Below are 12,855 nucleotides of genomic sequence, written 5' to 3' on the forward strand. Positions count from 1 at the left end.
AGGCCTTGAACATGAGGGCGTCACGGATAAGGTCGGGGAAATTTGGAGTGTCATATAAAAATGAATGCAATTGGATAGGGACATACATTTAGCCTTTCTATACATACGGAACCCTCGAAGAGTTGGCCAAAGGTTCTTAACGTACAAAGAGCATACACTCTCTCTGCAGGTTGCACCGGGTCCCCATTCAAAAAGTAAAATCACAAAAATACTGAACTTAGAGGAAGATCAATTGGGAAAGTCCATAATCACATGGCAAAATCAAATAACAAAACGCATCAAAAACGAATGGACAAGAACTGTCATATTCCTGACTTGGTACAGGCATTTTCAAATGTAGAAAATGGTGGACCAAACCTGGTTCCACAGCGCCAACCCTCTCACTTTTGTAATGACAGTCTCATCAATTTCCGATATTTTTACATTGATGCGTTAAATAAACAGACACAATAAATATAATAGTCAAAATATGGGTACATCAGTCATCATCGTTTAACAATTTTAAAAGGAACAATTTAACAGAACACAAAAACATCTACTATCTACGAACACATTTATTGAGTGTCTGACGTCAGAAAATTTTATACGTCACATAAATTTGTCGTTCAATGTGCGTACAAACAATTTAAAATTTTTTCATGGGAATGTTCAAAGAGGACGTGACTTCGTACTTGTATATCCCACCCACCCTAACGGACGCCATACATTGACAAGGAATTTTACGACAGTCTGAAAAAAGGTTATCATTTTATTCACCAGTCACCCTTGATAAGATTTCTGGTGACCATGCAGAGGAAGATAGTATTGAACTTGGTCAAAGTGTGTTTTCACCGCCAAATACAGTGTAAACGTGACAAACGTCTAATATTGTCAACTAAGATCATACACTCGATAAATTTTACCTAGTAGTACATATAATTCTGATTTAAAATTCAATCTGGGGAAAAGTTTACATTGGCCTTTGTTCTATCTGACGTCCAGTGGCAAATATTAACTGATTCAACAGATGAGGCAAATTAAAAAAATCATTACATTTGAATGATGCCTGTTCAACAGACGAATGTAGCTAAAACCCTGGATGGCACTTTGAGCTTTGAGTACAGTTACTAAATCTCGAAGTACATGTAGTATGTCTGTTCATATGTTACTATTAATATCCATATATATAATTGTATATGAATCCACGAGCTCGTTCTATTTTTTCTATATTAATCCGAGAGATGGCGGACATTTCTTCCCCAAGGTTATCACCAGCCCAGTAGTCAGCACTTCGATCGATGTTGACATGATATGGGCATTTCAATAACATAATTGATAGGGGTGCCGCTGGGTTTCTGTTATTCCACCCTTTTCATATATATAATTTAGATTTCAAAAATATATACCTATTCATATATTGCGTAGGTAAAAATGTTGCATTTTCCCATATTGTTTGGGTTTCGTTTGGTGTGTAATGTACCAGTAGAATATTAAAGTGCAAAATGAGAAAAAAGATGGTTGATAAAACGCAGCCAGGAACAGCAAGAAAGATGACAGACAAAGTTATGGGAACTTTATTGACCTTATATATTTCTGATAGTTTACCCGACCTATTTACATGTTTTAAAGCTAGAAAAGGTGACCTATTCCAGCGTGCGTCCTATCACCTTGTAGATAGGAAGTGCCTCCCCCCCACGGAAACAAAACTTTGAATGTTTCGAAAAACTAAGGATTTTTTTGTTATCCCAGGCATAGATAGCCTCAGCCGTATTTGGCACAACGTTTTGGAATTTTGGGTCCTCAATGCTCTTCAACATTGTACTTGTTTGGCGTTGATAACTATTTTGATCTGAGCTTCACATATGGTCACCGGTGAGTCTTTTGTAGACGAAACGTGCGTCTGGCGTACTTCGTATAAATACAACCTTGGTACGTTTGATAACTATTAACTCATCAGATACATACAAATAGAATTACATCTAACGAAAAACACATGGACGTGGTCAGGTACTTATACATCACAACAACAAAAGAGACACCAAGTACATATCTAAGAGAACTTGCAGTTACTGACGGCTATTTCAAAGCCAAGAACAACTAGTATAAAAATAAAATAATGCATCTACCGACTAAAGCAAATATAGGTGTTGAGGTCTAAATGTTTGGGTAAAAAACCTTTCAAGTTGAATTTGGTCACAACTGCAAACATATACGTTAAGTTTTCGTTTAGCGATCTAGTCAATATCAGTAGATGTATATGTCTGGCTTTTACATTTAAAGCTCTTTTGTACAGTCTTGACTGTGTATCAGCTGTTTATTCATTATGGTTTCATAATCTTTTATTATATATACTAATAAATAAAAATCATAAAAATATTAAAATCCGAGGAAAATTAAAAAAGGGAAGCTTACACAGATCAAACGAATGAACATCAAAATGTCATATATCTGACTTGATACAGACATTTCATATGTTGAAAATGGTGGATTAAACCTGGTTTTATGGCTAGATAAACTTCTTACTTGTATGACAGTCGCATACAATTCCATTAATTTGACAACAATGTGTGAACAAAACAAACTGACATGATAGGTAAATAAGTAAAAGCTAGAAGTACAGCACTTCAACAACATTGTGTTATTATCTTTTAAGATTAAAATCACTATAAAAAAAACAAATTTGTAAACACACATTTTCAATAACACAATATCGGGCATGTATAAGTACGTGTACAGAGTCACATGCCAGGACAATAGTGGCCAAATTCAGATATAAAGGCCAACTTTGCATGAAGAAGCTGGAATCTTTATAAGCATGTTTAATAGATATATATCAACTACTTAGGTTAAACTTTATCACTTTATAAAGCAGTTTGAATAGCTATAATTTCATTATAATCACTTTCAATTTTACCCAGAATTTCCGACATAAGTTTTAAATTATGTAGGTAAAAAATGTTTGTGCTTTCGAAGGAACAACACATTTGTATTTCTCTTCATGCTCAGTCAGTATGCGTTTCCATATTCTGCACAAGGACACTACATAAACCATGTTGCAATAAATCAAACGTAAAAAATAAAATCCCAGCCGCACACTACACTTTTTCAGACTTTTTGCGCTTGCTCTTTACCGTTTTCACAAATCTGCATTGTCATAGAGCATGCCGATTTCCACAAATTAGTATTTCGATTACATAAACAAATATATTACGGACTTAGACCTCTCTCACCGGTCATACTGGCCGCACAAAGGAACAACACAATTTATCACTTGTATTATTCATTCATAAATCTATGTTTACAATAGTAATCACTGACATCAGTGATTATATTATAGGATAATAAAAGTTATCACTTGTTCTAAATTCAGAAATTAAAATTTACCCAAACAAATCTACTTTCATATTCACTTATCAGGGTTTGTTGTGAGATTGTGGTTTGGTCTCACTCTGCAACTAATATTAAATATGAATAAAGGTAAGTTCTTAGAATATATTCAAATTTGTCGAATGAATAATTTCATTCTGAAAACACATAATTTAGATATATACTAGGTTGTGACTGGCAAAAAAGTTATTAAAAGTATATTTGAGAATGATACTTTGGACGCAAATGGATACTTCTATAATCGGGGATTCCTAACTTGAAAATATTTATAGAATAACTAAGAATAACGAAGAATGCAACGCCTATTGTTGTATGACGTCAGAGAAGTGAAATAACAACGTTTATTTCATATGTGAAATTACCGTTTTTTTTTACACTAGGAAATTAATGTAATTCACTGCAACCAATGTAATAAACGAATCTAATAATACAAGAAACAACCAAGTGTCAGACACAAATGGTTCTTACGTATATGTGTCATATAATACAACCCTATAGTCACATGATCGCCACATTCGAGGTATTAGTTTTTTTTTTCTTTTTAAGTAACTATTTTAATCCCTTTCCTAAATTATGCAATATTTGAATCATAAACCTTTAAACACAATAAAACATAGACAACAAACGCATCTGCCGACAAGCAAAAATTCTTCGACTTTGATACTGATTTTGTCAAGTTCAACATAAATAAACGAAATAGTACAATTTATATCTATGCTGTGGATTCATTTATTTTCGTGGGCATCAATTTTCGTAGATTCAGTAAACATTTCATTTTCGTGGATATTTTATTTCGTGGTTTTGTCAAAGTCTGCATACAAGCCTATATAACATTTTTATATTATAAACATTTGAATTCGTGGTTCGCCTTCACCCACGAAATCCAAGAAAATTGATATCCAACGAATAACAATGATTCCACAGTATTTGATGTTGTGTCACACGTCTCTATGTTGGCATTATATATACAGCTAAAGACAACAATTTCCATCCAGATAGCTCTGAAAAATTCATTAACGAGGATTCAGCCGACGTGAAAATGGATTTAACGTCACACGATGAAGAAAAAAGGAAGTACAGCAGCAAAGTACATGTTCTGTGTATAGAAGAAACAAATGGCCATGTTCCGTTGGTATTTTAAGTCTGTAGTATCGGCATTGTTGGTTTAACCTACAAACTCAGTGGTCTGTCTCACGACAACAAAGGTACGTCTATAATGCTGGTTTTTATTCAGTAAGAAATTTCAATATTTAATCGCCCCGTGTATAGAGAAGTTGTGATTAACCTAAATAGAGCATTGTACTAAGGATTTTTTTATCCCAGGAATAGATTTTATAATCATTGTGAAGAAAAACATAATTTGAACGACAAATCTTTGTTTTACATGTATCGGTAAAGGAGTAGGTCCAGTAAGACCCCTTTTTGGCCCCAAAATATAGCAGTTTTACAAAATTGTTAAAATGTAAACTTTTAGTTATTTATTGCACAGTAAAATGCTTCTGCTACATAAATATGGGCTATTTTTGACAATACAATGCACATATATCGGGTACTAGCACCATTAAGTCATGCTAAATTACTGAATACTTCACAATTCTAGCATTTTAGTTAAATTTGAGACGGTTTTCGTGTAAAACGAAAGTGGCCGCATTCGTGTTCATCCTTAATATTGAAATGTAAGTTGCATTTTACGATAATACATAACATACATGATAAAGGTTGAGGATGAACACGGATGCGGCCACTTTCATTTCAGACAAAAACCAGCTGAAAAGTGACATTTTTCGGCATATTTGGTAGATTTTTCATATTTCAGCTTGAATCGGTGCGTTTTTTATGACTAAGGCAGTCAAAATCTTTCACATAAACTAATTGATTCAAATAAAATAGACACTTAAGTGTTTAAAAAGTGTTCAAAATCTTTTGTCAGATGAACCTGAAAGTTGAGGCCAAAATCAGCCCTTACCGGACCTACTCCTTTATTTTATATCTTTGTATTATTTTAGACATATCCAATATGAAAAAGGGCATATTGCACACCAAAGTTCAAAGTAAAAAATTCGAACATGATATAACATTGTTGTTTTTTGGGCAGAGCCGCCAAAACAAAGATTTAGACAAAGCGGAAATTAACAAGTATGTAAAATATCAATTACTACAGTACATACAATTCATAACCAGTGGTCTTCAATTTTGTTTTTCAGTCCTAGATATACTTGATATAAGTGATCAAATATTAAAACAGAACTTTGTCATCATAGACTATCCCCTCGCATAACAACTCAATGATGATAAAAGACTTACTGGAAAAAAGTAAAATCACAAAAATACTGAATTCGGAGGAAAATTCAAAAAAAAAAAGTCCCTAATCAAATGACAAAATCAAATGATAAAACACATGGAAACACAAAGAATGGACAACATGTGACTTGGTACAGGCATTTTCATAAGGTAGAAAATGGTGGATTGAACCTGGTTTTATAGCGCTAAACCTCTTACGTGTATGACAGTCACATCAAATTTTGTTATATTTACAACGATGCCTGAACAAAACAAACATAATAAGTAAAATAGTCAAAATATGGGTACAGCAGTCATCACTGTGTTACAATCTCCAAACCAACAAATATTTCACAAAGAAGTAAACAAGTATGCTACAGTTGTGAATCAACTTTAACATCATAAGCTTTTACTTAAAGAAGCTACCTTTTTCAAATGAACTGTAGTGATTTTTGCCATGTTATACTTATGTTTCCTTTGATAATTGACTGTTTTATCTTCAATCTTTGAGACCAAAGCGGTTTGTTTTTAAATTAGTTCAATATAAGGTTCTTAATATAATGTTTGTGCTGATAAGAATTTGAACTCTTTTCTAACATTTAAAGTTTTAGGGGTCTGATCTTGAACAAATACCTATATACAGAATAAAAACCGATAGGTTAGTCGTTTGTTTGTTGTCTTTCTAATGTAAAATATAAATGATCTGACTGTATTATTTATATCACGATGTCCGTCGCACCACTGAATTGGACTATTCGTTTTTCAGTGCTAAAGAATAACACCATGGTTTTTCGATAGACTTACAAAAAATCTGAGTAACTTAACTTCAGACTATGGACGGCATATCAAACTTTAATTGAAAATGCAATACAAGATTGATGACATAGAAACTGAAGATAGCAAGACGTTTGTTGAATTGAAACAGAAACAAATCAATCAGAAGTTGAATAATATGACAAAGGCACAAGACATTCTTAGAAATGATCTAAACGAAACTCGAAGTAAATTACAGAAGGACATGGAACGAACAGTACAAAGTCTACGAATCGAATTCGAAGCAGCACTTTGCAAGTTTGAAGCTAACTACAGAGCGGGTCAAGACTCACAGAACGAACTAAAGGCAAACCATCAAAATTTACTTAATACAAGTGAGTTATTAAAAACAGATTTTTTAAAAACTTTTACAGTTTTTACTGTATTTTTTTATTGTAACTTGGGAAGTGACAATCATCCAGTAATAAAATGAAAATTGTTTAAAGGATACATATTTTAAAGCTTAGTAGTCAACAACGATGCAGACGTTTTTCTGAGAAACATGCATTTCCATTTTCCATTCTATTAAAAAAGCTAAAAAAGACGTACTAATTGCAAGACCATAAGTTTTTACATTCTGTGGTTTTGAGGGTACATGTAAATCATCAGTAATAAAATATGACATTGTACATGTTGTATGCTATACATTTTCTATATTACAACCTGATAACACTAACTTATTGATATATGAGTAAGTAGGAAGATATCAAAGAGATATTGCGACTTACATATATACAATAAGAAGTAATGCTCACTTATGCTAAACCTTTAAACAAAACAAAAAGATACAACATGTATACTAAAATAATTCTAAAAACCCAACATTTCATTTTCTTAAAAATATATTATTATTTGATTGAGGTCAATGAATAGTTAATGGGCTTAATATATTATTGTGCCTACAAATATTTTAACTATATAATAAGCATCAATATCTCTGTTCACTTCTCCTATATTAAACTAGGAAGAATTTGTTTGATTGACAATTAATATATTTTATGTTGTTTAGTTTCAGAAATCAAGAACTATATGCAAAAACAACCAAAATACTGGTTAGAATACACTAAGGTAGTGTTGGAATAAACATTTTTTAGGACTGTTATCAGTCCATATAACAGTTGCATAAAGTGTGTGTCTGACTAGATATTGACAACTGTATATTCCGCATCTTATTTGTACTATTACATATATATTTTTTTCCATAGTTCTAACTCGATTTTCACTTTTCCTGGTCAGATGATTATTTTTATATTATCAATGTGTGGGACGGACGATAGAACGGAAACAAGTAAAACGATATTCGCTCGGTATTTTGTCTAGGAAGCAAAATATATAAGCATAAATGATGTATTTTTTTTCATAAGTCACTACAAAAACACTTTGTGGTAGTTTTAGGTTTTTGCATTTTCAAGTCATACTATGTTTCAGAACAAATCTTGTAATGCTTAGATATGTATGCATTGCTTATAAAGGAATTTAGAAGGGTTATGATTTAAAGCTATTTTATATAAATTTGAAGAAATGGATTAAATAGAATAATATATTGTATTAGTTTATGTAAAATTGTTATTATATTCTAAATTATTATGTTCCTGGCAACTCAAAAGGTTTTTTTATTCACAGGACTACTCCACTGGCATTTGAGCAGTGAAGTACAATTATAACAAGCAATCTTTATATTGAAGAATATATGTGTTGTAAAAAAAAATCAGCAGGTTGTTAGTAATAGCAGGAACATATATATTAAACTAGAAAGTTATACATCATGCTTGGAGCACACCAATTAAAAAGATTTCACCTGGTCAAAGATTAATAGATTTGAAATAACATCCACTCCAAATTACAATATCCTGTAAAACTTTTAAATCACCAGGCCTTTTAAATTCACTAGATAAGTAAAGTTATACACAAGTTTAAGAAAAATATGTTTTACCTGTAAAACATACCTGCTCCATGATAATTAAACCTTATTTAAGTTGTTCTTGTATGCCATGTCTTTAAATTTGACAAAACATGTTTAAATTTTATTAAAAACAAAACAAAACTATCAATTGCAATACATTTCCAATTTTAAAAGGTTATAATCAATGCACGGTTGCAAATAACAATGTAGGGAAGTTTCATAATCATGATTTTATAAACTCTTGGAGAATATATATATCGATGACCATGGCACTTTAAATGAAGGCAGGCATCGTAGGTAAACGGACAGAAAGTCACAGGACATAAAGTCACAAATTTGATAGGACAAAGAGTCACAAATAATCTGTTGACAATTGTTTGAATATTTAAAAGAAAATATCTTGAAATATTTACTTATTAACACATATATTTATATTAAAGTTTAGGAAATGTGTCATTATACTTGAAAATCAAGATTTATTAAATTTGAATCATGCAAAAGAAATGTTTCTTGGCACCAAGAAGCTATTTAAATTCCAAGCCACTTTGACATTTTGGTTTTTTAACAATTATTTGATCATCTTTGATAAGTTTCTGATAAATTTTGTTTACAAAGTTGGTTTATATACAATAATTCAACAATGATACAAAAATATTTGTAGAAATAAGCGTCCTTTATTCAAAGAAAATAATCAGAAAAAATGAATTGTGACTTTCTGTCCTACATTCGCGTCGTACACCCTCGTAAGCCGCCTCTTAATTTTGTAAAGAAATGAAGCATGATGATCTAAAACTTTGAAAAAAATGGTACAAATAAAGGTTGCAATACTTATATATTAATTATCAATATAACAAATTAGTGTTATTGTTGTAAAATAATGACATAAATCTGTGTGTGTGTGTGTGGGGGGGGGGGGGGGGGGGGACAAGATCAAAATCACATCTGCATGTCAATTTTTATATTTATTTCAGTGTTTTTGTGCTTTTAAAGTAGTTTTATTGTGATGGAGATTGAATATTGTACACCTGGGAATAATATAATATTATAAGGAATAATATATAATGATGTTCCTGGGTACACAGACTGGCCACATTAAGGGCCAAAATTGATGACTCAATATTTCTTATATGATCAATAAAATGTCATTTAAACTAAGTTATAGGGGTTGCCATTGTATCAAACTTGTAATCTGCTACAATTTTTTGTAATAATTGCATTCATTTAATCAGTGTAGGATGGAAAATGCAAGAGGGGGAAAAATGGCGCCAATGGCATTTCGGGATGAGACCGCGAATGATGCCAGGTTTCTTTATTAATACCAATATAATGACATTCAAACTACATAGAGCGTGAGGCTAGTTTACTAAACTTGTAATCTGTCGCTTCAAATTTGTCATGATCGGATTTGTTTTATCACAAAAGAATGGACAATGCAATCGGATAATACATAAAAAAAAATGGCGCCAGTGGCATTTTCAATGATCGAGAATTTGGCCAACATAATAAAACACTTTACATAGAATAAATCACTCTCATATTGGTTACCTCATATGACAAAATATATCTTCTTTACGCTATAACTTACCAATTCACGATAGTTGTTGAACGTGTGGAATTATGTGGATGATTCATTAGCAGTCACGATAGCTTTCAGTCAGATGCTTCCAGTCTCCATTAATCTCGCGAAGTCTTGTGTAGTACGGGATTTCAATAATTTTATACTGAAAAGCGTACGAGATTCATTTCCCGTTAGATATACTATTCCCAGGTAATAGGTTGATTTTATTTGGTAACAAAATTGACAACCATATCACATGATCTCCATATGAAATACAAGAAGTTTAATCCTGTAGCAGTATATCGCCTATTTTGTTATCAGAAGCATCGGTTTGAAGTATGAAAATTTCGGCAACTTTAAAACAGGAGCTTGTACTAATGCATTCTTCAAACTTGAACAGACTTTTTCATGACTATCTTCCCAACGTACCTGATTTGGTTTTTCCTTTATTGTCAGATAAGTAATCCGACTAGCTATATCTGAGAAATTGGGAACAAACTTTCTGTAAAATTCAGCCATGCCATGTTTTTTTGTTGTCGGCCTATGAGCATTTTTAATCTCCTCAATTTTATCAGGGTTTGGTGAAAGACGATATGTTCAACAATGTGACCTAAAACCTCAAGACTGCTATTTGCTGTATACCATCTCGAGGGTCCTGCCGACAGATAAGCAGATGCCGACCTCTCAGTTGGTGATTGAAGAAAGTGTGTTCACTATGGTACCCTTTTAAATGTTTTCTCATATAACGTACAACGGTAGCACCACTATTGACCAAGCCGAATGAAAGAACCATGAATTGGAACAATCCTCTAGGTGTTTGGAATGCTGTTTTAGGTTTTGCAGAATCCCCAAGACCGATTTGCCAATATCCTTTGGTTAAATCAACTTAAGATATAAACGTATAACCAGACAACTTTGAAAACATTTCCTCTATATGACCCAGTATGTCTGCGTCTACAATTGTAATACTATTTAAACCTCTAAAATCTATACAAAAACCATTACTCTGATCTTTCTTCTTCACAATTACAAATAGGCACGAATACGTACTGATCGCTCAATGATATTCATTTCTATCATCTCATCGACTTCCTTTTACACCGTTTCCAACATAGCATATTGTATGGAATAAGGGATTAAATCGAACAGTATCACCAAAAGTTAACTTGATATCGCATTTGTCCTACCTGGAATAACTGTTAACATATGTGGGAACTTATCTAGTAAACACTTTACCTTGACTGTTTCATTTTCTTTTATTAAAAGCTTCGTTGATATGAACATATCGTAGTGTCTTATTAGCACATGCAACAGGCGTTCTAATCAACTCACTTTCATAATTGTCTACTTCATCTGCATCCATATAAGTCCTCGGCAATTAAAAGAAGCGTATATTATTGTTAAACGTCCCTTTTGTTAATTGTTTTGTATGTCTATTTCTGTTAATAGGTCCCCCAGTTACTGAACACTTGCCAATGTTATTCCTGTTTTTAAAACAAATTCTCTACGGAAGTATCAAATCATAGACCGATGTCCTTGATGAGTTTTCTTAGAAAGGTTATGGGAATATGTGTATATAAGCATATTTACAACTAATTACTTGAAAATAATATTTTGATGGACAGCAAGTGGATTTACGCCTGGTGACTCGGCTATCAATCAATTATTATATTTGACAAACGACTTTGGGAGTGCTTTAGACGAAGGTAGGGAAATTCAGGTTATATTTTGTGATATAAGTAAAGCTTTTGATTACGTTTGTCATGAGGGGTTATTTCGTAGATTATAAGCAATTGGTATAACATGTCATTTGCTTCACTGGGTCAAAGACAACGAGTAGTTATTAACAATAAGACGTTAGGATTGCGGGACATTAATAACGGTGTTCCTGATGGATCAATTATTGGTCCTCTCTTTTTTTAATATTCATAAATGATATTGTTGCCGAAATAAGGGATGCCAAGAAATTTATACATGTAAACAAGACAAAATCAGAAATAAAACTTTTTGACAGATTACACAAGTCTGTAAGTGGACAATCCAGTAAATTATACATTAAAGCTTAATGATGATTTAAAAACAAGCAATACTAGTTTAACATGTTTGAGACGTGGTTGATTAATTTTAATGCAAATAAAACTGAGAGCATGACCATATCTCTGAAACTTAAAAAAACAATTCATCCACAGCTTTCAGTGAATAATATCCCCTTAAACTCTGTACATGAACAACCTTATTCTTCTTATATCTGGCCAGTTTTTGAATATGCTGATGTTGTTTGGGATTCATCTACATTGAATTTAATCCACACAATTGAAGGCATCCAAATAGAGGCTTCGACAAGAGGAACATGGTTAACATCTATTTATTTACTATATAAGGAAAAAGTAAAATCACAAAAATACTGAACTTAGAGGAAAATCAATTCGGAAAGTCCATAATCACATGGCAAAATCAAATAACAAAACGCATCAAAAATGAATGGACAAGAACTGTCATATTCCTGACTTGGTACAGGCATTTTCAAATGTAGAAAATGGTGGATTAGACCTGGTTTTATAGCGCTTACCCTCTCACTTTTATGACAGTCTCATCAATTTCCGTTATATTTACATTGATGCGTTAGCTAAACAGACACAATACATAAAATAGTCAAAATGTGGGTACATCAGTCATCATCGTATAACAATTTCAAAAGGAACAATTTAACAGAACACAAAAAACATCTATCTACAATCACATTCATTGATTTGTGTGTCTGACGTCAGAAAATTGTATACGTCACATAGATTTGTCGTTCAATGTACATACAAACAATTTTAAAATTTACCTAGGCAATGTTAGCATACAGGGTTAAAAAATCAAAAGTATGTAAGAATAAATATCGGGATGGGGAACACTAAAGGATAGACGAGAGGCCTACAGACTTACATAT

The 12,855-nt window shown here is 32.3% G+C and overlaps 1 protein-coding gene across 2 annotated transcripts in view; it reads left to right on the forward strand.

Annotated features, from left to right (window-relative positions):
* Positions 1-12,855, forward strand: part of LOC143052653 (uncharacterized) — a 114,387-nt gene that overhangs the window by 9,294 nt on the left and 92,238 nt on the right. The window lies entirely within an intron of this gene.

This window comes from Mytilus galloprovincialis, chromosome 11 (assembly GCF_965363235.1).
Source record: "Mytilus galloprovincialis chromosome 11, xbMytGall1.hap1.1, whole genome shotgun sequence".
NCBI lineage: Eukaryota > Metazoa > Mollusca > Bivalvia > Mytilida > Mytilidae > Mytilus > Mytilus galloprovincialis.